General features: G+C 38.4%; 1 long non-coding RNA gene across 1 annotated transcript in view; it reads left to right on the forward strand.

Annotated features, from left to right (window-relative positions):
• The first annotated feature begins 368 nt into the window (after window positions 1-368).
• The window catches only part of LOC137202796 (uncharacterized), an 89,702-nt gene continuing 63,385 nt past the window's right edge, over window positions 369-26,685 (forward strand). Inside the window, exon 1 of the long non-coding RNA XR_010932790.1 lies at window positions 369-446. This is a non-coding gene — a long non-coding RNA (uncharacterized lncRNA). The remainder of the gene's footprint in view (window positions 447-26,685) is intronic.

Genomic DNA, 26,685 nt, shown 5'->3' on the forward strand with positions numbered 1-26,685 from the left:
ATAGTTATTCATTTGATAAACCAGCGTGATTCAGCAATTAACACCCTTTCCAGCTATTTATATCACTCTTGAGATGTTTGAAAAAGGCTCTTTGTTAATTGGTACTGAACACAGCCCAATTCTTCCAGGGTATGTGGTTTTGTACAACATTCACTGAGGAAAGCAACCAATTGTATGTGTGCACACCCCAGGCAGAATTTGTTTAAGAAAACTGAGATATGTTTTGGGTTTTTTTTTTTTTTTTTTTTTTGCGGTACGCGGGCCTCTCACTGTTGTGGCCTCTCCCGTTGCCGAGCACAGGTTCCGGACGCGCAGACTCAACGGCCATGGCTCACGGGTCCAGCCGCTCCGTGGCATGTGGGATATTCCCGGACCGGTGCGCGAACCCGTGTCCCCTGCATCGGCAGGCAGACTCTCAACCACTGCACCACCAGGGAAGCCCCGAGGTATGTTTGAGTTTGAATGTTTTCCTTCTCTGACTAGTGGTTATCATTTTAACTGTGTTCTTTTTAAAGCTTTATTACACAGCCATGAAAATACCAATTTTAAACCTGCTGATGGGAAGCAAGTAATCTGCTCATTCTTTAAAGGTACATGTATTCTTTCAGGTCAATAGGGTCACACTGCAATATCCTGAGCGTTTGCGCTCAGTTGAATTAGAAAGTTTATGGTTGAATTTGCCTCGCTAAGTAGCTTAGCTACTCAGTTGTCCTCAGTGGGACTTTGCTGAAGGGTATATTTTCATTATTTCCTGCTAATTTTAAAGCGTGGCGTGTTGTACTGCAAAAACTAAGTAATTCTTCCATGAGAGGAAAACAACTACCATAGCACCTGTTACATACCTTCCACTTTACTTATTTAAAAAAACATTAAAAGGTATTGCCAGGTGAGTAAACTGTTTTATTTTGAATCTAAATGACCAAACATCTTTTAAAGGGTATGTAATCAAGGAAAAGAAGGAAATTTGGATATTTTTCCAAGGGTTAAAAGGATGGTTACGTGCATGGGGGTAAAGGAAAGAGGCAGTGATTTAGACTGCAGATCTAATGTCTTCAAAACAATGGGCACAGTTGACAAGGTGTCTGGTTGGTGTAATGGAAAAACCAATAATTCAGGTTTCAAATGAGATTTTGTTTTTATGCTTGAATTATCTTATTTTTAAGATAAGTTTGTCTTATTTAACTACATAATCACCAGCTTTACCCTTTGTGCTAAAAAGTGACCAGGCAGATATGTCACCTCAGGCAAGGGAAACAAAAGCAAAAATAAACAAATGGGACTACATCAAACTTTTGCACAGAGAAGGAAACTATCAACAAAATAAAAAAAACAGCCTACTGGAGGGGAGAAATATTAGCAAATGATGTATCTGATAAGGGGTTAATAATCAAAATATAAAGAACTTCGGGGCTTCCCTGGTAGCACAGTGTTTGTTTAAGAATCTGCCTGCCAATGCAGGGGACATGGGTTCGAGCCCTGGTCCAGGAAGATCCCACATGCCACAGAACAACTAGGCCCGTGCGCCACAACTACTGAGCCTGTGCTCTAGAGGCCGCGAGCCACAACTGTTGAGCCAGCATGCCACAACTACTGAAGCCTGCGTGCCTAGAGCCTGTGCTCAGCAACAGGAGAAGCCACCGCAATGAGAAGCCTGCGCAGTGCAATGAAGAGTAGCCCCCGCTCACTGCAACTAGAGAATGCCCAGGCACAGGAACGAAGACCCAGTGCAACCATAAGTTAATTAATTAGTTAATTTTAAAAAAGAAATAATGTTTGGCACATAGGTGACCATTTTATATATATATATATATGTATGTATGTATATAAAGAACTTATATAATTCAGTAGCAAAAAAATAATCTGACTAAAAAATGGGCAGAGGATCTGAATAGACATTTTTCCAAAGAAGACATACAAGTGGCCAACAGGTACATGTAAAGGTACACAACATCACTAATTATCAGAGAAATGCAAATCAAAACCACAAAGGGATATCACCTCATACATGTTAGGACAGCTATTATCAAAAAGACGAGGAGGGCTTCCCTGGTGGCGCAGTGGTTGAGAGTCCACCTGCCGATGCTAGCGGACATGGGTTCGTGCCCTGGTCCGGGAAGATCCCACATGCCGCGGAGCGGCTGGGCCCGTGAGCCATGGCCACTGAGCCTGTGAGTCCGGAGCCTGTGCTCCGCAACAGGAGAGGCCACAACAGTGACAGGCCCGCGTACAGCAAAAAAAAAAAAAAAAAAAAAAAAAAGACGAGGAATAACAAATGTTGGTGAGGGTGTGGAGAAAAAGGAACCCTCGTGCACCGTTGGTAGGAATGTAAATTGGTCCACCACTATGAAAACTGTATGGAGATTCCTCAAAAAAATAAAAATAGAACTACCATATGATCCAGCAATTCCACTTCTGGGTATTTTTCTGAAGAAAACAAAAACACTAATTTGAAAAAATATATGCACACCTATGTTTATAGCAGCATTATTCATAATAACCAAGATATGGAAGCAACCTAAGTGTCCAACAGTAGATTAACAAATAAAGAAGTTGTGATATATATACAATGGAATATTACTCAGCCATAGAAAATGAATGAAATCTTACCATTTGCCAAAATATGGATGGACCTGGAGGGTATTATGCTAAGTTAAATAAGTCAAAGACAAATACCATATGATTTCATTTATATGTGGAATTCTTTAATGAACAAACATAACAAACAGAAACAGACTCATTGAGGGACTTCCCTGGTGGTCCAGTGGTTAAGAATCTGTCTTGCAATGCAGAGGACGCCGGTTCAATCCCTCGTAGGGAAACTAAGATCCCATATGCCACAGGGCAACTGAGAGCATGCACTGCACCTAGAGAGCCCGTGCACCTCAACTAGAGAGAAGCCCTTGTGCCGCAGCAAAAGATTCCGCATGTCACAACTAAGACCCGACTAAGCCAATAAATAAATAATAAAAAAAAAAAAAAGGAAAGAGACGTTGATACAGGGAACAAACAGGTGGTTGCCAGAGGGGAGGAGGGTTGAGGTGTGCAAAATAGGTGAAAGAGATTAAGAGATACAAACTTCCAATTATAAAATAAATTAGTCATGGGTATATACTGTACAGCACAGTGAACATAGCCAGTAACATTGTAATAATTTTGTGTGGTGATACGTGGTAGCTAGACTTGCTGTGGTGATCATTTTCTAAAGTATAAAATTCACTATGTTGTATAGCTGAAACTAGTATAATACTGTAAGTCAACTATACTTCAATTTTAAAAGGTGACCAGGTATCATAGTATGGCAGGGAAAGCCTCATATACCCCAGAATACGTCCAGTTGGGCTCCATTGGTGTGATCCTCTGACTAGCTGCAAAAAAAAACTGTCATGTGCTTCATCTTACCTTCAAACCATTTTAGTATATGGGGGGGGGGGGGAAATGGCTATGAATTCTTTGCAGCAACTTCCATCAAAATGTAGAATCTTTTTCCCCACATCCTGAACATGGACTGGCCTTGTGACTTGCTTTGGACCATGGGACGCAAAAAAATGAGGGGCAAGCAGAAGCTTGAAAAGCAATTATGCACTGGGGCTGGTCCTCTATTGTTGCCTTGGGAAATAAGCTACTAAATAGGGCTGAGGTTTCCCCTCCATTTCAATAACCACTGAGCTCAACCTTTCTGATAAAACTATTGGTTTAATTAAAATGCTGTTTTTGATAGGAGATATTTATATTTACTTGACAAGAAACTATGCAAGGAGATTTATGAAAGTCATGAAAATGAATACATTCCTGTCTACGTCCTGCAGGAAAATTAATAAGGCAATAGCCTTAAAAATACACAATAGGGTCCTCACTTAACATAATAGGTTTCAATGTAGCAGTTATTGATAAGTCAGTTGTCTGGATATTAGAATATATATCCATGTATCTATCACAGTGTTTGGCACATTGCTGGTGCTCAAGAAATAGTTCTTGAATAAATGAATGAATGAAGGCATGAATGAACAAATGGGAAGCGTAAATGGCTGTTATATTCTCTGACTTGGAACAGCAAAGAAACTTGATGTGCCTTGTGATGATTCATTTTATGTGTCAAATTGGCTAAGCCATTGCACCCATTTATTCAATTAAACACTAATCTAAGTGAAGGTATTTTTTTAGATATGGTTAACATTTACAATTAGTTGACTTTAAGTAACGGAGATTATCCTTGATAATCTGCGCAGGCCTCATCCAATCAGTTAAAAGGCCTTAAGAGCAAAACTAAGAGAGAGAGGGACTTCCCTGGTGGTGCAATGGTTAAGAATCCGCCTACCAATGCAGGGGACACAGGTTCCATCCCTGGTCCAGAAAGAGCCCACATGCCACAGAGCAACTAAGCCCATGTGCCACAACTATGAGCCTGCACTGTATAGCCCACGAGCCACAACTACTGAAGCCCACGTGCCTAGAGCCTGTGCTCTGCAACAAAGAAAAGCCACCCCAGTGAGAAGCCCGCGTACCGCAACAAAGAGTAACCCCTGCTCGCTGCAGCTAGAGAAAGCCCATGTGCAGAAACGAAGACCCAACACAGCCAAAAATAAATAAATAAATAAATTTATATTAAAAAAAAAATACTAAGAGAGAGAGAGAGCAAGAGGTCAACAACTGTTGAATCTATATGAATATATATATATGTGTGTGTATATAGAATTGTGTTACACTATCATTGCAACTTTTTGAAAAATTTTCAACTTTTTGAAAATTTTTTTCAAAATCAAAACAATTTTTAAAGGCTGGAGGAAGGTAAATGGAGTAAAAATGTTCAAAGTCCCCATATTGTCTGGGAATAATAAAAGTACTTATTTATATAATTTTAATTAATCAAGGATTCATGTTTAATCTCTTGAGTAATCACTGAAAGAGTAGTAGTAACTAACAAGCTAATGCTAGAGGTGGGGGGAGTAGGGGCAGCAATGCCCCTTTCTTTTTCCAAAAGAAAGCAGAGAAAAGAGGGAATAAGCAACATAGCATACACAGGATAAAACAGAAAACAAATGGTAAGATGAAAGATTTAAATCCAAATATATAGTAATTACATTAAATGTAAACAGACTAAAAGAGAATGGTTGTCAGACTGGATTTTAAAATGATTCTGTTTTCATAATGAAAGTAAGACTTTTTCACTCTGTTGACATTTGCACTGATGGTGGAAAAAACAATGGTGGGGAAAACTGCTGGCACCTTAACCCAAGTCAAGGCAGTGACACTAACCTGTACTAATAGCCATTGTTCTCTTCTCTGCCAGGTACCGGCAAAAAAAAAAAAGTCAGTTTTACTTAAGAATGACCTTGATGAAGCATTAAACATTACTAATTTTATGAATCTAATTCTCAAAGACAGTTCTTCATACAGGAGTCTTAGCAGTCTTCTCCTCCTGTCCTGTTTTCATACAAATCACCTCTTCAGGATTCTAATAAGTGATCAATTAGTTTGGGCTTGAATGCTTCAAGGGATAGGGAATGTGTTCCTTATTACAGAGTTTATTGAAAGGCCATCAGTTCCTATTGTCTTGTCCCTGACCAGCCTCTAGTTCCCCCAGAGAACAGATGCTCACCTCTCTGCAAAGCAAACTGCATCTTTGACAGTGCTAGTAGCTAAAGGCAACATTTCACCAACATTCTAAATACCTTTGGTTAACAAAGCTGAAGATTCCCTAAGAGTTATAAACCAGATAATACTGAAAGAGCCAGGAGGGTACCGTGTTAAAAGTAATCAAACCCACGGGCTTCCCTGGTGGCGCAGTGGTTGAGAGTCCGCCTGCCGATGCAGGGGACACGGGTTCATGCCCCAGTCCGGGAAGATCCCACATGCCGCGGAGCGGCTGGACCCGTGAGCCATGGCTGCTGAGCCTGCGCGTCCGGAGTCTGTGCTCCGCAACGGGAGAAGCCACAGCAGTGAGAGGCCCGCGTTCCTCAAAAATAAAACAATAATCAAACCCAGTTTTGTGTGTGTGTATATTTCATTTAACCTTATAATAACCACATAAAAATTAATAAACTACTATGGCTCACTCCACAATTTATACATACACATATATTTTAACACACTCTCTAAATTTATTTTCAGAAACTATAATGTGCACAACAATAATGCTAGGAATTGTAGAAAATACAATGTGATATACAACAATAACTGCCCTTAAGAAGCTTAGAGTGCTGTGTCTTTTCTGTAGACTCATGGTAAATTTTACTCGCCCATCGCTCTTTTTTACTTTTGATAAATTTATTTATTTTTGGCTGAGTTGGGTCTTTGTTGCTGCGGGAGAGCTTTCTCTAGTTGCAGCGACCAGGGGCTACTCTTCCGTTCGGTGCACAGGCTTCTCATTGAGGTGGCTTCTCTTGTTGCGGAGCACCGGCTCAGGGGAGGTCTAGAGCGCAGGCTCAGTAGTTGTGGTGCACAGGCTTAGTTGCTCCCTGGCATGTGGGATCTTCCCGGACCAGGGCTGGAACCCGTGTCCCCTGCATTGGCAGGTGGATTCTTAACCACTGCGCCACCGGGGAAGTCCTCGCCCATCGCTCTTTGACTAAGAAATAAGCTGACTTTGCTTCTCTAATCAGTAACCACCATGGCAAGGAAGAACTAGCACCTTATAGAAAAAACATTCAAACAAAAAAGAGGCAAGAATAAAACAGATGACACTCCGTTTAGATTGACACGATGGGAAAATGCCAGCCATGATTAATATTAGTCACAAAGACTCAAGGAGCCAGAATGTACCTGACAGTATTCAGGGTTATATTTTTGGAAAGATATTTTTGACAAAGTTGCATTTTCTTACATTCCAACTAGTTACCAAGGATGTTCAGGGCAAAAACCTGCCTGACAAAGTTCTCTGGTGAATCTTACTTGTAAAGTGTGTTCCACCATCACAAAGGAACAGACTTTAATGCCTACATTCATGGCAGTCAAGCAGTGGACTTTGCATTGCTCCTTTTGTGTTGGATTTACCAAAAAGCACAAAAGATTTCTAAAATCTCTGGTAGCTGCTCCATCCATCAGTATCCAGTAGGTGCTTCCAGTCTGGATAATAATGGGAATCATGACACAGAAAATATTTTTTAAGTGACTTCAAATATATTGGTCTGTAATTTTTTTTTGGTAGTGTCTTTGTCTGGTTTTGGTATCATGGTGATGGTGGCTTCATAGAATGAATTTGTAAGTATTCCCTCCTCTTCAAAATTTTGGAATCATTTGAGAAGGATAGGTGTAAGTTCTTTGTATGTTTGGCAGTGAAGCCATCTGGTCCTGGACTTTGGTTTGCAAGGAGTTTTTTAAATTACAGCTTCTATTTCACTTCTAGTGATCGGTTTGTTCAAACTATCTGTTTCCAATAAATGCTGGAGAGGGTGTGGAGAAAAGGGAACACTCTTGCACTGTTTGTGGGAATGTAAATTGATACAGCCACTATGGAGAACAGTATGGAGGTTCCTTAAAAAACTAAAAATAGAACTACCATACGACCCAGCAATCCCACTACTGGGCATATACCCTGAGAAAACCATAATTCAGAAAGAGTCATGTACCAAAATGTTCATTGCAACTCTATTCACAATAGCCGGGACATGAAAGCAACGTAAGTGTCCATCATCGGATGAATGGATAAATAAGATATGGCACGTATATACAATGGAATATTACTCAGCCATAAAAAGAAATGAAATTGAGATATTTGTAGTGAGGTGGATGGACCTAGAGTCTGTCATGCAGAGTGAAGTAAGTGAGAAAGAGAAAAACAAATACCGTATGCTAACACATATATATGGAATCTAAGAAAAAAAAAAAGGTCATGAAGAACCTAGGGGTAAGACGGGAATAAAGACACAGACCTACTAGAGAATGGATTTGAGGATATGGAGAGGGGGAAGGGTAAGCTGTGACAAAGTGAGAGAGAGGCATGGACATATATAACACTACCAAACATAAAATAGATTGCTAGTGGGAAGCAGCCACATAGCACAGGGAGATCAGCTCAGAGGTTTGTGACCACCTAGAGGGGTGGGATAGGGAGGGTGGGAGGGAGGGAGACGCAAGAGGGAAGAGATATGGGAACATATGTATATGTATAACTGATTCACTTTGTTATAAAGCAGAAACTAACACACCATTGTAAAGCAATTATACTGCAATAAAGATGTTAAAAAAATTATCTGTTTCAACTTGATTTAACTTTGGCAGGATGTATGCTTCTAGAAACTTGTTCATTTCTTCTAGGTTGTCCAATTTGTTGGCATATGACTGTACTATTCTCCTATGGTTTTTTTGTATTTCTGTGGTATCTGTTGTTATTTCTCCTCTTTCAATTCTTATTTTGTTTATTTGGGTCCTCTCTCTTCTCCTCTTGGTGACACTGGCTAGAGGTTTGTCAATTTTGTTTATCCTTTCAAGAAACCACCTCTTGGTTTTACTGATCTTTTCTATTGTTTTTTTGATCTCTATTTTATTTATTTCCTCTCTGATCTTTATTATTTCCTCCCTTCTGCTGACTTTCAATTTTGTTTTTTCTTCTTTTTCTAATTCTTTCAAGTGGTAGATTAGGTTCTTTAGCTGAGTTTTTCTTTTTTCTTGAGGAAGGCCTATATCACTATTAACTTCCTTTTTAGAACTGCTTTTGCTGCATCTCATAGACTTTGTAAGATTGTGTTTTCATTTTGTTGTCTTGAGGTATTTTCTTTATTTTTTTAATCTATTTTCTTTGAGGTATTTTCTGACTTCTTCTTTGATTTCATTGTTGACCCACTGTTCTTTTAGTACAATGTTGTTTAGTCTCCATCTGTTTGTTATTTTCCCCTTTTTCTTCCTGTGGTTAATTTCTAGTTTCATACTGTTGTGGTCAGAAAAGATGCTTGAAATAATTTCTACCTTCTCATATTTATTGAGGCTTGTTTTGTGACTTAGAATGTGATCTATCCTAGAGAATGGTCCATGTGGGCTTAAAAGAATGTGTATTCTGTGTTTTTTTGGATGTAATGTCCTGTAGATATCAATTAAGTTCAACTGCTCTATTGTGTCATTTAGGATCTCTGTTGCCTTATTGATTTTCTGTCTGAAAGATCTGTCCATTGATGTCAGTGGGGTGTCAAATTCTCCTACTATTATTGTATTCCTGTGAATTTCTCCCCTTATGTATGTTAGTATTTGTTTTACATATTTAGGTACTCCTATATTGGGTGAATATATGTTTTTCTTAATGGGATTTGTTTATTTATTTTTTTGGCTGCATTGGATGTTCGTTGCTGTGCATGGGCTTTCTTTAGTTGTGGCAAGCAGGGGCTACTCTTCGTTGTGGTGCACAGGCTTCTCATTGTGGTGGCTTCTATCGTTGCGGAGCATGGGCTCTAGGTGTGCGGGCTTCAGTAGTTGTGGCATGCAGGCTCAGTAGTTGTGGCTCACGGGCTCTAGAGCGCAGGCTCAACAGTTGTGGCACACAAGCTTTGTTGCTCCGCAGCATGTGGGATCTTTCTGGACCAGGGATTGAACCCATTTCCCCTGCATAGGCAGGCAGATTCTTAACCACTGAGCCACCAGGGAAGTCCCATGAATACATGTTAATGAGTGTAATATCCCCTTCTTGTATTGGTCCCCTTATTATTGTATAATTATATATAATTGGTCCCCTTCTTTGTCTTTCTTTATGGACTTTGTTGTAGAGTCTATTTTGTTTAGTATGAGTATTGCTACACCCCTTTTCTTGTCCTTTCCATTTGCATGAAATATCTATTTCCATCCCTCGTTTTCAATCTATATGTGTCTTTTGCCCTAAAGTGAGTCTCCTGCAGGCAGCATGTTGTAGGTTCTCGGGTTTTTTTCCAATCTGCCACTCTGTGTCTTTTGATCTGAGCATTTAGTCCACTGACATTTAATGTAATTACTGATAAGTATGTACTTACTGCCATTTTAAATCTTGTTTTCCAGGTGATTTTGTAGTTCTTCTTTGTTCATTTCTTCTCTTTGTTTTTCCTTTCATGGTTTACTGGTTTTCTTTTGTATTATGTTTGAGTTACTTTCTTTTTGGTTTTTGTGAATCTACTGTATGTTTTTGATGTCATTACCCTGGTTTTCAAGTATGTTAACCTGTAACTACATGTACTTGCTTTAGACTAATAGTCATATAAGTTCACATTCTAAAGATCTACATTTTTTTACTCCTCTCCCCCACATTTTGTGATTTTGATGTCCTACTTTACATCTTCATTTTCATCCTTTTGCTGTTAATTGTAGTTATAATCCCTTTCACAAAATTTTTTATTGTCTTTTAATCTATGTGCTGCACACAAAAACCATAGAACTAATAAATGAATTCAGCAAGGTAGCAGGATACAAGATCAATACACAGAAATCTGTTGCATTTCTTTACACTAACAATGAAATATCAGAAAGAGAAAGTAAAAAAAATTTCATTTAAGATTGCATTTTAAAAAATGCCTAGGGGCTTCCCTGGTGGCGCAGTGGTTGAGAGTCCGCCTGCCGATGCAGGAGCACGGGTTCGTGCCCTGGTCCGGGAAGATCCCACATGCCGCGGAGTGGCTGGGCCCATGAGCTATGGCTGCTGAGCCTGCATGTCCGGAGCCTGTTCTCCGCAATGGGAGAGGCCACAGCAGTGAGAGGCCCACGTACCAAAAAAAAAAAAAAAAAAAACACCTAGGAATAAACTTAACCAAGGAAGTGAAAGACCTATTCACTGAAAATGATAAAACATTGATAAAGGAAATTGAAGATGATTCAAAGAAATGGAAAGATATACCATGCTCTTCAATTGGAAGAATTAGGATCATTAAAATAACCATACCACTAAAAGCAATTTACAGATTTAATCTAAGTTTTAAGATTTAATTTAATAGATTCCTATCAAATTACCCATGACATTTTTCACAAACTAGAACAAATAATCCTAAAATTTGTATGGAAACACAAAAGACCCAGAATTTCCAAAACAATCCTGAGGAAAAAGAACAAAGCTGGAGGTATAACTCTTCCAGACTTCTAACCATGCTACAAAGCTACAGTAATCAAAACAGCATGGTATTGGCACAAAAGCAGACATATAGATCAATGGAACAGAATAGAGACCCCAGAAATAAACCTACACACCCACAGTCAATCTACAACAAAGGAGGAAAGAATATACAATGCAGAAAAGACAGTTTCTTTAGCCAGTGGTGTTGGGAAAGCAGGACAGCTACATGTAAATCAGTGATATAAGAATACTCACTCACATCATATACAAAAACAAACTAAAAATGGTTTAAAGAACTAAATATAAGACATGACACCATAAAACTCCTAGAAGATAGCATAGCCAAAACATTCTCCAACATAAATTGTAGCAATATTTTCTTAGATCAGTCTCCCAAAGCAAAAGAAATAAAAGCAAAAATAAATAAATGGAACCTAATTAAGCTTAAAAGCTTGTGCAAGCAAAGGAAACCATAAACGAAACAAAAAGACAACCCTCAGTATGGGAGAAAATATTTGCAAATGATGTGACCAACAGGGGTTAATATCCAAAATATACAAACAGCTCATACAACTCAATATCAAAAAAACCCAATCAAAAAATGGGCAGAAGACCTAAGTAGACATTTCTTCAAAGAAGACACAGAGATGGCTAATAGGCATATGCAAAGAAGCTCAACATTGCTAATTATTAGAGAAATGCAAATCAAAACCACAATTACATATCACCTCACGCTGGTCAGAATGGCTATCATCAAAATGTCTACAAATAATAAATGGAGGGGGTGTGGAGAAAATGGAACCCTCCTACACTGTTATGAGAATGTAAATTGCTGTCACTATGGAAAACAGTATGGAGGTTCCTTAAATAACTAAAACTAGAGCTACCATATGATCCAGCAATCCCATTTCTGGGCTTATATCTGGAAAAGATGAAAACTCTAATTTGAAAAGATACATGCACCCCAATGTTCATAACAGAACTATTTACAATAGCCAAGGCACAGAAACAATTCAAGTGCCCATCAACAGAGAATTGGCTTTAGAAGATTATATATATATATATATAATATTGCCTTTTGCAATATCATGGATAAACCTAGGAATATCATACTACATGAAGTAAGTCAGACAGAGAAAGACAAATATTATATGATATCACTTATATGTGGAATTTTTAAAACAATACAAATGAATCTATATACAAAACAGAAACAGATGCACAGACATAGAAAACAAACTTATGGTTACCAAAGGGGAAGTGGGGGAGGGATAAATTAGGAGTTTGGGATTAATAGATACAAACTACTATACATAGGGAATTCCCTGGTGATCCAGTGGTTAGGACTTGGCACTTTCACTGCCATGGCCTGGGTTCAGTCCCTGGTCAGGGAACTAAGATCCCACAAGCCATGCAACATGGCCAAAGGGGGGGAAAAAAAAAACTACTCTATATAAAATAGGTATGCAACAAGGATTTACTGTATAGCACAGGGAACTCTAGTCAATGTTTTTTAATAACCTATCATGAAAAATAATCTGAGATATATGTATATATATCTGAATCACATGAAACTAACACAATATTGTAAATTGACTATAATTCAATTTTTAAAAGTCTTCAAATAAATGGTCAATGAGTTTGGGAATGACATAGAAAAATCTAGCCAATCTAATCTCTTATAAAAATATAAAAGTTGAGGAAGCCCAAACTTTAATTGGGCAAACTAATGAAGATAGTAGTTCTGGAAAATCTTCTGGGGAATTGAAAAAAAAAATGCCTAGCCTAGCAAATATCGGATTTAAGCTACAGATTTAAGAATCTTCTTAAAACAATCCTCAACATAGTACTAGCAAACCAAATCCAACAATACTTTAAAAGGATCAATACACCATGATCAAGTGGGATTTATCCCAGAGATGCAAGGATTTTTCAATATCTGCAAATCAATCAGTATGATACACCACATCAACAAATTGAAGAATAAAATCCATATGGAGATAGATGCAGAAAAACTTTTAACAAAATTCAACACCCATTTATGATTTAAAAAAAAAACTCTCCAGAAAGTGGGCATAGAGGGAACATACCTCAACATAATAAAGGCCATATATGACAAACCTACAGCTAACATCAAACTCAATGATGAAAAGCTGAAAACATTTCCTCTAAGATCAAGAACAAGACAAGGATGTCCACTCTCGCCACTTTTATTCAACATAGTTTTGGAAATCCTAGCTATGGCAATCAGAGAAGAAAGAGAAATAAAGGGAATCCAAATTGGAAAAGAAGAAGTAAAACTGTCATTGTTTGCAGATGACACGGTACTATACATAGAAAATACTAAAGATGCTACCAGAAAACTACTAGAGTTCATCAATGAATTTGGTAAAGTTGAAGATACAAAATTAATACACAGAAATCTGCTGCATTTCTATACACTAACAAAAAAAGTTCAGAAAGAGAAATTCAAGAAACAATCCCATTTACCATCACATGAAAAAGAATAGAATACCTAAGAATAAACCTACCTAAGGAGACAAAAGACCTGTACTCTGAAAACTATAAGATGCTGATGAAAGAAATCAAAGATGACACAAACAGATGGAAAGATATAACAGGTTCTTGGATTGGAACAATCAATATTGTCAAAATGACTATACTACCCAAGGCAATCTACAGATACAATGCAATCCCTATCAAATTACCAATGGCATTTTTCACAGAACTAGAACAAAAAATCTTAAAATTTGTATGGAGACACACAAAAGACCCCGAATAGCCAAAGCAATCTTGAGAAAGACAAAAGGAGCTGGAGGGATCAGGCTGCCTGATTTCACTCTACTACAAAGCTATAGTCATCCAAACAGTATGGTACTAGCACAAAAACAGAAATATAGATCAATGGAACAGGATAGAAAGCCCAGAAATAAACCCAAGCACCTATGGACAATTAATCTATGACAAAGGAGGCAAGGATATACAATGGAGAAAAGACAGTCTCTTCAATAAATGGTGCTGGGAAAATTGGACAGCTACATGTGAAAAAATGAAATTAGAACATTCTTTAACACTATACACAAAAATAAACTCAAAATGGATTAAAGACCTAAATGTAAGACTGCATACTCTGAAACTCTTAGAGGAAAATATAGGCAGAACATTCTCTGACATAAATTGCAGCAAAATCTTTTTTGATCCATCTCCTAGAGTAGTAGAAATAAAAACAAAAATAAACAAGTGAGAACTAATTAAACCCCAAAACTTTTAGCCAAGGAAACCATAAACAAAACAAAAAGACAACCCACAGAATGGGAGAAAATATTTACAAACAATGTTACCAACAAGGGATTAGTCTCCAAAATTTACAAACAGCTCATGCAGCTCAATATCAAAAAAACAAACAACCCAATCAAAAAATGGACAGAAGATCTAAATAGACATTTCTCCAAAGAAGACATACTGATGGCCAAGAGGCACATGAAAAGATGCTCAACATCACTAATTATTAGAGAAATGCGAATCAAGACTACAATGAAATATCACCTCACACCAGTCAGAATGGCCAACATCAAAAAGTCTACAAACAATACTGGAGAAAAGGGAACCTTCCTACACTGTTGGTGGGAATGTAAATTGGTACAGCCACTATGGAGAACGGTATGGAAGTTCCATAAGAAACTAAAAATAGAGTTACCATATGATTCAGCAATCCCACTCCGGGGCATATATCTGGAGAAAAACATGGTCTGAAAGGACACATGCACCCCAGTGTTCACTGCAGTGCTGTTTACAATAGCCAAGACATGGCAGCAACCTAAATCTCCATCAAACAGATGAATGGATAAAGAAGATGTGGTACATATATACAATAGAATATTACTCAGCCATTTAATAAATGAAATAATGCCATTGTGGCAACATGGTTGGACCTGGAGGTTATCATACTAAGTAAGTCAGACAGAGAAAGACAAATATCATATGATATCACTTATATGCAGAATCTAAAAGAATGATACAAATGAACTTATTTACAAAGCAGAAACAGACTCACAAACTTAGAGAATGAACTTATGGTTTCCGGGGGGAGGGGTGGGGGTGATGGATAGATAGATTGGGAATTTGGGATCGACATGTACACACTGCTATATTTAAAACAGATAACCAACGAGGACCTACTGTATAGTACAGGGAACCCTGCTCAATACTCTGTAATAATCTAAATGGGAAAAGAATTTGAAAAAGGATAGATACATATATATGTATAACTGAATCACTCCTGTACACTTGAAACTAACACAACATTGTTAATCAACTATACTCCAAATTAAATTTTTTAAAAAAGAATCTCCTTGGGCTTCCCTGGTGGCGCAGTGGTTGAGGGTCCGCCTGCCGATGCAGGGGACACGGGTTCGTGCAGCGGTCCGGGAAGATCCCACGTGCCGCGGAGCAGCTGGGCCCGTGGGCCATGACCGCTGAGCCTGTACGTCCGGAGCCTGTGCTCCGCAACGGGAGAGGCCACAACAGTGAGAGGCCCGTGTACCGAAAAAAAAAAAAAAAGAATTTTCTAAATGCTGACAGAGAATTCTTACGAGGCAGGGGTGGAACAGGTGAGTGGTTAAAAGAATATGCCATATAACATTATTTAAATATTAAATAAAAATATCTGTCCTCATAATCTATTATCTTCACGCCATGCACATCTTATCTTCTTCTCTTTAAGTTTTTGCCAAATACTAGTCAATATTTGTTTGAATTTTTCTCTTCACAGAACAGCAATGATAAAACTTTTATTTAAAAAAATTAGTGTATATGCAATCTTATATTTATATGCCAATAGAAAAGGATGGTGGAAACCAAATCAAGAATAAATGAGAAAATAGTGGTGACCAAAAATAAAAACTAATTTTAAAATCAGTTATGTAATGCTAGTAATATTAAACATTTATTGAGGGCTTGCTGTGTGCTAGGCATTGACTAGGATTTATCATGTACTATCACACTTAAGTGTTATAACAAATCTGAGCGTGTCAGTTGGGTTTTCTGGGAAGCAGATGGAGTTAGGAATGAAAAAGGTTTATTGGGGGACGACGCCTGTGGAAGATAAAAGCCTGGAAAATCAGGATTGGCACAGGGTCTTCAGACCACACTGCAGATCTGACACGTTAAAGAGTCAGCAGGCTGGGACGGGTGAGCCTCAGACCGCGCTGCAGTCTGACAAAGTCTTAGCCATCAGAAACTCCGGAGCAATGTTTCCCTTTAGAGGAGTCTCATCTTGGGCTGCAATGACTACGCCCGTACCCCACTGAGCTCAACCACTGGCCGGGGGCTGCCCCAGATCATGATCTACCTCAGAAATCTGAGCTAGATCCTGAAGGCGCTAACACTCCTTAGAGCTCAAGAGCAAGTCTTTTTTTTTTCTTTGCGGTACGCGCGGGCCTCTCACTGTTGTGGCCTCTCCTGTTGCGGAGCACAGGCTCCGGACGCGCAGGCTCAGCGGTCATGGCTCACGGGCCCAGCTGCTCCGCGGCACGTGGGATCTTCCCGGACCGGGACAAGAACCCGTGTCCCCTGCATCGGCAGGCAGACTCTCAACCACTGCGCCACCAGGGAAGCCCACAAGTCCTTTCTTGAAGACAGATCTGATTGCTGTACCTAATGGCTGTCACAAAGAGGTGGGTTTTATTATGATTCTCGTTTTTTAGAAAGGAAAACGAAGCACAGAGGTTATATAAATTTCCCAAAGTTACACAACTAGTAAAGAGCTAGTAAATGTCCCCTATTTTCCTTGTGGCCGATAAGTAAACATTTCTTTATAATTTATTGGCGTTTTTAGAAATGTTCAACTTTCGTCAGTGCATCTTAAAAGGCTTTTTTAAAATATTAAGTGTTTTACATTGTTTTTAAACCTGCTAAGTATACAAAAAGACTATAATGTAAAAGTTTTCGTTTTAAAAAGCAAAATCATGTGGAAGAATAAGTTCCAGAAATATTTAGTCTTATTTTTCTTTTCTCCCCAATCAAAAGGTGTTGTTGTTTTTAACAATTAAATCTCTGGGCAGCAGTAGTCAAAGGTGCTAAGTCTCATTGTGGATGAAGAGTTTACAACATAGTTTTAAACACCTGAAAACTGGAATTGCAGGAAAGTGCTCGGAGCCCCATAATTACAGTAGCACTCCCTGGTGCTGCCATAACAATTTTATTGCCAACACACTGGTCTTTTTTACCTCCTTCACCAGGGGGATATGAAGGCCCAGGGGAAACTATCAAGCAGCAGGCAGTCTAGCAGTTATAGGTACCATTTGCCTAATGACATTTTCTAAAACGATTTCTTTATTAACTGGAGCACTTTCTCCTTCCCCTTCAATTTTCATGTTTTTCTGACTCTGAGGAAAATCCAGCTTTTGGGCAAGCCAGAGAGTCAAGGTGGCCCAAGTCTTCAGAATTCCTACATCTTAGCCGATTCTTTGATCATAATCTATTATGGGAACGAAGGGAATTGTGGAAAAACCAGAGAATACTAGCAGGCAGAAAGAGGAAGAAAACTGCCACACAGAGCTCTCTAACATGGTAGTGTAAACCCTTCCAGTCTCTCACTCTCTAGTGTATTTTGGTTTTCTTTTTGTTGTTTTTTCAAAATATAGAATCATTCCTTAAATATTATTTTATAACTTTTTTCTTTACTCAAGATCATGAACATCTTTTCACATTAATAAATTAATTTCTACAAATTTATGGCTCTAGTCCAATTCATTCAAAGAACACCCCATAGTTGAACATTTAACATTTTTCTTTTCCTTCTTTTTCTTTATATAAAAGCTAGGAATTTAGTGAATACCCTTGCAGCCAAATTTTTTGCTAATTTTTTGAGATAAAATTCACAAAACAAAATTTACCATTTTAACTATTTTAAAGTGTACAATTCAGAAGTTTTTAGTATAGTCACAAGGTTGTGCAAGTATCTAATTCTAAAACATTTCCATCACCTCAAAAAGAAATCCCATGCTCTTAACAATCACTCCCAGTTGCCGCCCCCAACCCCCTGGCAACTACTGATCTACTTTCTGTTGCTATGTGTTTACCTATCCTGGACATTTTATATAAATGGAATTATACAACGTGTGACTTTTTGGGTCTGGCTTCTTTCACTTATCAAAATGTTTTCAAGATTCATCCATGTTGTAGCATGTATCAATACTTCATTCCTGTTTTTTAAAATTTATTTATTTATTTTTGGCTGTGTTGGGTCTTCATTGCTGCACGTGGGCTTTTCTCTAGTTGCAGTGAGCAGGGGCTACTCTTCACTGCGGTGCACGGGCTTCTCATTGCGGTGGCCTCTCCCGTTGTGGAGCACGGGCTCTAGGCATGCAGGCTTCAGTATTGCAATACGTGGGCTCAGTAGTAGTGGCTCGTGGGTTCTAGAGCGCAGGCTCAGTAGTTGTGGCGCACAGGCTTAGTTGCTCCGCGGCATGTAGGATCTTCCCAGATCAGGGCTTGAACCCATGTCCTCTGCATTGGCAGGCGGATTCTTAACCACCGTGCCACCAGGGAAGTCCCTTCATTCCTTTTTATGACTGAATAATGTTCAATCATATGAATACACCACATTTTATTTATCCATTTATCAGATGATGGACATTTAGGTTGTTTCTACCTTTTGACATATTACGAATAGTGATGCTATGAATATTTTTGTACAAGTTTTTGCATATGTTTTCAGTTCTCTCGGGTTTATACCTAGAAGTGGAATTGCTGGGTTAGGTGGTAACTCTATGTTTAACTTTTTGAGGAGCCACCCATCTGTTTTCCACAGTGGCTGTGTCATTTTACATCCCCGCCAGCAGTGTGTAAAGGTTCTAATTTCTCCATATCTTCCCCAATAGTTGTTATGTTCCTTTTTAAAAATTAGTAGTATCACTATCTTGGTAGGTATGAAATGGTATTTCATTGTGGTTTTGATTTACATTTCCCTAATGACTATTGAAGTTGAACATTTTTCATGTGCTTACTGGTTGTTTATATATCTTCTTTGAAGAAGGTCTATTCAAATCCTTTGCGCATTTTTTAATTGGGCTATTTATCTTTTTATTGTTGGTTGTAAGAGTTCTTTATATATTCTGGATACTATGCCCTTATCAGATATGTTACTTGCAAATACTTTCTCCCATTCCATGAGTTGTCTTTTCACTTTCTTGACTGTGTCATTTAATGCACAAAAGTTTTTAATTTTGATGAAGTCCAATTTATCTATTATTTTCTTCAGTTGCTTGGGCTTTTGGTGTCATATTTAAGAAACTGTTACCAAGTCCAAGGCCATGAGGATTTATACCTATGTTTCCTTCTAAGAGTTTTATAGTTTTAGCTGTTACATTTAGGTCTTTAATCCATTTTGAATTAATTTTTTTATATGGTATGAGGTAAGGGTTGAAATTCATTCTTTCGTGTAGCTAAATCTTACATACAATCTTAGTCACTTACATTGGGTAGATTCCTAGACATACGATGCTTTAGTTTTGAACACAGAATTTGGATTTCTAATTCCAGTGATCGTTCCATCATCAATGAAGATAAAAGAAGCAAGAGTGCACTCTCGAATAAAACATTATGTTAATTTTCTTTATGAGCAAAGGACTAAAATCAACAACAAGAAATTATTGGATCACTGCCTAACTCATTTTCTATTTCTATTTGTCTGCTACCTCTACTATCTTAATTACTTTTGTTTGGTGCTTGTCAGAACGATCACTGTGAGAATTCATTTGGGACCTTAACTTCTAGATCACTATGGGCAAGTTTCATCTCTTTTTAAAGACGGTACATGAGGAGATGGCATGGAGGAGTGAGTGGATACACAAGGCTCTTCACAAACATGAGAACCTGCAGAAACCATTTATGACTATCAACCCTTGTTCATCTAAGAAAATAGACTTTCTTTTATCCTCTAATCTTCCAAATGTGAATTACTCCTCTTTCCCTAAACTTTCTTTCCTTGGAGCTACAAAATAGAAAGAATGGAAGCTCCCATCTCTTCTCCCTGCCAGTATTTCATCAGTGCTGATAAAGCTGTAAAGAAAAAAACTCCTTAAGTCTTCCACCGTCTACAGACTTAGAAAACTGCTTGTGTAGCAGTGGAACATAAACCACAACTGGGAAAGAGCAGGACCTAGACACCAGGATCTGGAGTGGAAGACAAAAGACCAAGGCTATTATTGTACGGGGGCTGGGAATGGAGAGCTGGATTTATAAGTGATTTTTTTTTTTTTTTTTAGTTTGTTTAAAAAAATGTTCCATTATCTTTACAACAAGAATACATGTTTTTAAAGCCAGAAATTTTGGCTTCTTAACTATGGTTATTTGTTCTCGGGTAAAGAAGGTCATGGTTAATGCGCCCATTGCATCCTACATAACGTGATTATAATAGCCACTGTCAAGGAAAATTGTGTGAACTTATTCATCTAATATGCATTAAATTTTAATCAATAAAAGAAGAGACCTGTATCTAACCAAGTAGTAACTGAGTTCTCCCACAATGTGAAAAAAATAAATAACTAAAATATGGGGTTTGAAGATATTTGAGGTCTAAAATCTCTCTCCCTCAGATGAGTTAAAAATTAAGCAGCTTGGTTCTCCAAGCTGCCTGGCACAGCTAATACTGGGAGTATGCACTACAGTAAGAGTCAAGTGGGCAGTATTTTCTGTAGAGCTTACTTTGCAGTTTCACTTTATATTCTATAAGTCCCAAGCAATGCTGCTTTTCTGAGCTCTTTGGTGGTGGACTACAAAATGGTAAAAGCACTTAAAAAATCATTTGCCAACATCTCCTAAAACTGAACATACACATCTCCTAGTATATAACCAACAGAAATGCATCTATATGTTCACCAGAAGACATGTACTAAAATGCTCATTGAAGCTACCCAAATATCTATGAAATGTATGGTACATTCACATGATGAAATATTATATAGTAAGGAGAATGAATGATCTAAAACTATGTGCAACAATATAGCTGAATCTCACAGAGCTAGCAAAAAAAAAAAAAAAAAGCCAGACAGAAAAGAGTACATGCTAAAGTGAGAGAGAGGCATGGACATATATACACTACCAAGTGTAAAGTAGATAGCTAGTGGGAAGCAGCCGCATAGCACAGGAAGATCAGCTCGGTGCTTTGTGACCACCTGGATGGGTGGGATAGGGAGGGTGGGAGGGAGGGAGACGCGAGAGGGAGGAGATATGGGAACATATGTATATGTATAACTGATTCACTTTGTTATAAAGCAGAAACTAACACACCACTGTAAAGCAATTATACTCCAATAAAGATGTAAAAAAAGAAAAGAGTACATGCTATATAATTACATTTATATAAAGTTAAAAAACAGGTAAAATTAATCTATATTGTTAGAAGTCAGGGGAAAGTAGTGACTAGGAAGGGACATGGGAGGTAGGAATAGGAGGGCCTTCTAGAAAACTGGCAATGTTGTGTTTCTTACATTGGATGCAAGTTACATAGGTGTGCTCAGTTACTGAAATTCATCCAGCTGTACATTTACCATAGTGCCCTAGCCTTTTGTGTTACACTTCAATGAAAAGTTTGAAAGTAAATGTACCCAGGGAAGCTTAAATTTTAGTGGCTGAATTGTTTCTTTTATCTTTAATACTTTTCAAATTATTTTTACTTTCTCATATTTCTACTTAAATCTACAAAAATTCTACAGAATTTTTGGTATTGGCATCAAAATTTTTTCTTACTATTGGTCTTTCTGAGCCTCTATTTTCTCATCTGTAAAATGAAGACAACACTAGAGTTTATTAAAAACTCTAGTTTTAAAAGTAGAGTAGCTGTTAAAAGCCAATGTGATTTTTTTTAAAGTGTTTGTTAGCACAGTGCCTGGCACAAAATGCTCAATAAATGGTCACTTAATACCTTCCCCTAAACCAGTGGGGCTGTTGCGTGTGCTAACGTGGCACCAGGGCTTACCCCTGTCTAAGCATTTCTTACTATTTTCCAAGACTATGAGACACTTGAGAGCAGGGGTAGTGTGTAGTCCATTATAATTTTCTCAGTGCCTCGTTCAGCAGCTAGTGTGGAATAAGAACTCAAAATTAACTAAATAGGGCTTCCCTGGTGGCGCAGTGGTTGAGGGTCCGCCTGCCGATGCAGGGGACACAGGTTCGTGCCCCAGTCCAGGAAGACACCACGTGCCGTGGAGCGGCTGGGCCCGTAAGCCATGACGGCTGAGCCTGCGCGTCCGGAGCCTGTGCTCCGCAACGGGAGAGGCCACAGCGGTGAGAGGCCCGCGTACCACAAAAATAAATAAATAAATAAATAAATTAACTAAATAGATGATTGAATAAATAAATTTCTGACACTTTGCAACATCTATTATTTTATTGCTAAATTATGGAATCACATTCGTTTTCCCTGAAACAAGTTTTCTTAGTTTCCACCATCCACTAATAATTTCTCTCAAAATGTTCTGACTTGATTCTCTTCCAAAAGAACCTCTTTCTACTACTTCCTCATATTCTTCATTACCTGTCATGTTGGGTAGCTGTGGAGCTTCATTTTACAACTGCTAAATCTAAATAACTGATTTTCTACCCTCCACTCTCAACCTCCCTTAAAAAGGCTTGCACATAATTTTATCTCTCTTGGCCCATTTCAGTGCCTTCAGTTGTTTGGCAAATGTAGAGACTAATAAGCCAGTGCGGTCATTTCTATTTTCTATGGAGTTTCAATATGATTAAGAAAAAATAATTGGGGGCTAGGAATTGTGGGTATCCAGTTGAATGGGAGGCAAAGGAAGAAACTAGAAATCCCCAGGCTTTTTTTTTCTTTCCACCAATGACAAGGCACACTTAATAACTTTACTCCCGAGGGAGGATATGCCATTCTGAAAAACACTCCACTCTTGGTGATAAAGGCAGGGGAGAGGAAATATTACACCGCGGGAGAGGAAACCGTTTGATAAGCATGTAATATAAACCAGCTCTGGCAACTGTCATTCCTCCTTCCCCATCAAATTTAGGAAAGGTCCATAAACCATTTTCTCTAATATTTCACCAAAATAATCTCTTGGACTTGAAAATAAACAGTTCCTACCCCTAACCCTCCACCACTATGTGGCAACTAGAGCAATGAACTTCAAATATTTTAAAAGTAAACTTCTTATTGACATGTAATACACATACAGAGAAGTATGCAACTCTCTCCAAACCTTTCTGATCTCTCTCCAATTAGTGAAAAAATAAAATAAGTATATACTCTTAATACGTTTCTTCCATACATATATATATATGCACATGTAACACTGTGCTAATATTATGTACCTTAAAAAACATAAGAACATAGAAGGAAAATAGATCTTAAAAGTTATCACAAGAAAAAAAATCTGTAACAATATGTCAGTGATGGATGTTAACTATAGACTTACTGTGGTGATCATTTCACAATGTATACACATAACAAATCATTGTTGTACACCTGAAACTAATACAATGTTATATGTCAACTATACTTCAATAAAAAAGGAGGAGACAAAAAGAATGAGAAAAAATAGATAGAAATTATTTTGTATACCCCAAAGGACCAGCCTTGCACACTACTTGGAAACCACACCTGTACAGACAGTGGGAGCACGCTGCCTTAACAACCAGATCAATCAGAGGCTCTAGGGAGGGCTTGGTAACTTCTGGCCTCAGTTGTATGGCAACAGCTTAATCTCCAAATGTACACTGGACAGACATCCAGGCTGTCCTAATCCTTTAGGACTATGGCCACAGTATCTGCGATATTCAAGAATTGACTCCCCAGTAGCATGTGTTTATCACAATGGCAGTCTTCTGGGATAGGGAATTTGGAGAAGGAAAACACAAGTATGCTTTCTTTCTCTTTTGTGATAATTTAAAATTAACTGCAGAAAGCAGTAAAGGTTGCTTTTAGTTCTTAACAAAGATTAAACTTATCTTTGTGAAAAGGAAATAGAAATAGATTCTCCAGACATTTTAAATATGTTTCTAAGACTTACATTTAAGCTAAAATAACCGTTTGGCTGACTGTGGATTCAACAAGGGATTAGCTCCAGTTTTAGCTCCACAACTAATGAGCTAGGTGATCATTAGGTAAGTTTCTCCATCTGTAAATAAGCGCGCTAAACTGGATGAGCCTAAAACATTCTCAGAGTATTTTGTGTGACTAACACCACCTTGTGGACATTCATATAGTACCATATGATAAGGGAAGCTTCGTAGCCAAGATAGAAAAGCTGCTGGTTAAAACAGTAGCAAAGGGCTTAGTTTTCCCTGGTAGTTCTAGATGTCAGCCTCCTCAATAATGAAATGGTTTAAGTTCTTCAGAAGAAAATGAAAATTAGAATTTTTAATTATGACAGATTCCTTATTTTAACAATTGACAGACTGATATCACCAGGATGCTCTAGAAACGGCCAAAGATATCCCCACTGCATCCCTCATCACTGGTTTATTTGAGATAGAAGGAAAACATTACAAAGAGACCTGAACTCTGTCTCATGGAGTTTAGGAAGCAGAATCTCAAGCTGCTAAAGCCAAAAGCATCCCTGAATTCATGCACTCCACTACCGTTATCTTCAGTGCTAGCATAACGCGGGAGTGGGGGGAAGCCGGGGAGGGGGAGGGGTGGAAGGGACAGCATTTCTGTTGGATGTGAATGGTGCGCCCTTGGAGTTGTTCCAGGAGGCTAGGTTGGCCGAAGCAGGCAACTGGCCTGGCTTAAACTGGAGATTTAGGCCTCGAGGCTAAGAGGTATGTTGTACTATTTCAGCATGTTTTATGAATTGGTTCCACCGTACTGTTACAGCTCAGCCAAACTTTACCCTTCAAAAATCATCCTGAGGGGCTTCCCTGGTGGTGCAGTGGTTGAGAGTCCGCTTGCCGATGCAGGGCACACGGGTTCGTGCCCTGGTTCAGGAAGATCCCACATGCCGCGGAGCGGCTGGGCCCGTGAGCCATGGACACTGAGCCTGCGCATCCGGAGCCTGTGCTCTGCAACGGGAGAGGCCACAACAGTGAGAGGTCCGCGTACCGCAAAAAAAACAAAACAAACAAACAAACAAAAACAACTCATCCTGAGAGCCTATCTTGGCCACTCCCTGGATCTCAGCACACTTTTGTAGAGCGTAATTATATTTGGTATCGCTTCATGCCCTCTATACAATTTCCCAATCCTGGGATTCATGTGCTGCCATAAGCGTAATCATCTGGTAGTGAATACATTTTCTTCTTTAAGCACTGAAACTTAAGAAAGCTTTAGGGTTTTTGGTTTTTGTTTTTTGTTTTTGTTTTTGGAGGGGGTAGGTGTCGATGTGAACTGTTGACGACCTTTGCTGTGTTCACCATAACTACAGGTAATAAAAAAGTTTTCATTCCTCCTGTATCCCGTATTTAGACCCCAGTGCTAAAAAGAACAAACCTGCACTGTGCACCTACTCATTTTATTATTACTACAACTCGGGTTGCTATTATTTCCTCCACTTTACAGAGAAGGAAAAGACCTCAGAGAAAATTTATCAGAGATCATAAAGCCATTAAATACCAAAACCAAGATTTGAATTCAAGTCTTCTAACTTTAATTCCATTGTTTATTCATCTATGCCACAGTGATATTAACTAATAAGCTCACATGCTAAACATAAACCCTACTCCCATCCGTCACACCTTTACTTCTGAATGGGAACCACAAGGAAATCAAGAAAATAAAAGTCAAATGCAAGTAAATGGCAAGAATAAGCAAAAGAACCTTAGTGAGCTAGGATTCTCAAAGGACTTAAGGATTACATGATTTCTCAAGCATCGAAGGACTATTTAGAACCCTTAGTAGGGTCTTGGACATAGGTGCTCCATGAACACTTGAATGAAAGGGTGTTTAAAAAGTTTCACAGTATCAGCCCACAGATTATTCATTTACAAAAGGAAAAACGTGCTTTAAAATGGAAAGATCTGGTAGTCACCATCTTAACCAAGTGATCATCCTAACATCGCCAGCAGTGGGGCAACTTGACATTGTGCGCCTCTGCTGATGCACTAAGAGATGCCCCACACAACCAGAAAGTGTAATCTAAATCTACTAAGAAAACAACCAGAAAAAATCCAAGATTTAGGACATTATACAACCGATTCTGATACTTGAGAAAGTTCAATGTCATGAAAAAATAAAGGCAGGGAGGACTATTACTGATTAAATTAAAAGAGGAGCGACATTAACCAAATGTGCATATAAATTGTGACTAGATCCTGGATGAGGAATAAAGTTTTAAAAGACACATTGGGCCAACAGGGGCAATTATTCCATACAGATCTATCATATTAGATATTACTGGGCTATTCGTCTCAGGTGTGGCAACGGCACACCTAAGGATGTAGAATATCCTTATTCGTAGGAGATGAATGCTTACGTATTCAGGGATGAAGTGTCATATTGCCATAACCTACTTTCAAATGATTCAGCAAAGCAGAAAAAGTACTTGTGGTAAAATTTAACAGTTGGTGGATCTAGGGAGAGGTTATACTATTGTTCTATCCCTTCAACTTTTCTGCGTATTTAAAAATGTTCAAAGTCAAAATATTTTTTAAATTCTTGAAATTCATCAAGACCATTAGCATAAATTCAACTCTTCTATGATCATGACTTGTGAAAATACAAAGTTGTA

Source organism: Pseudorca crassidens, chromosome 11 (assembly GCF_039906515.1).
Source record: "Pseudorca crassidens isolate mPseCra1 chromosome 11, mPseCra1.hap1, whole genome shotgun sequence".
Classification (NCBI taxonomy): domain Eukaryota; kingdom Metazoa; phylum Chordata; class Mammalia; order Artiodactyla; family Delphinidae; genus Pseudorca; species Pseudorca crassidens.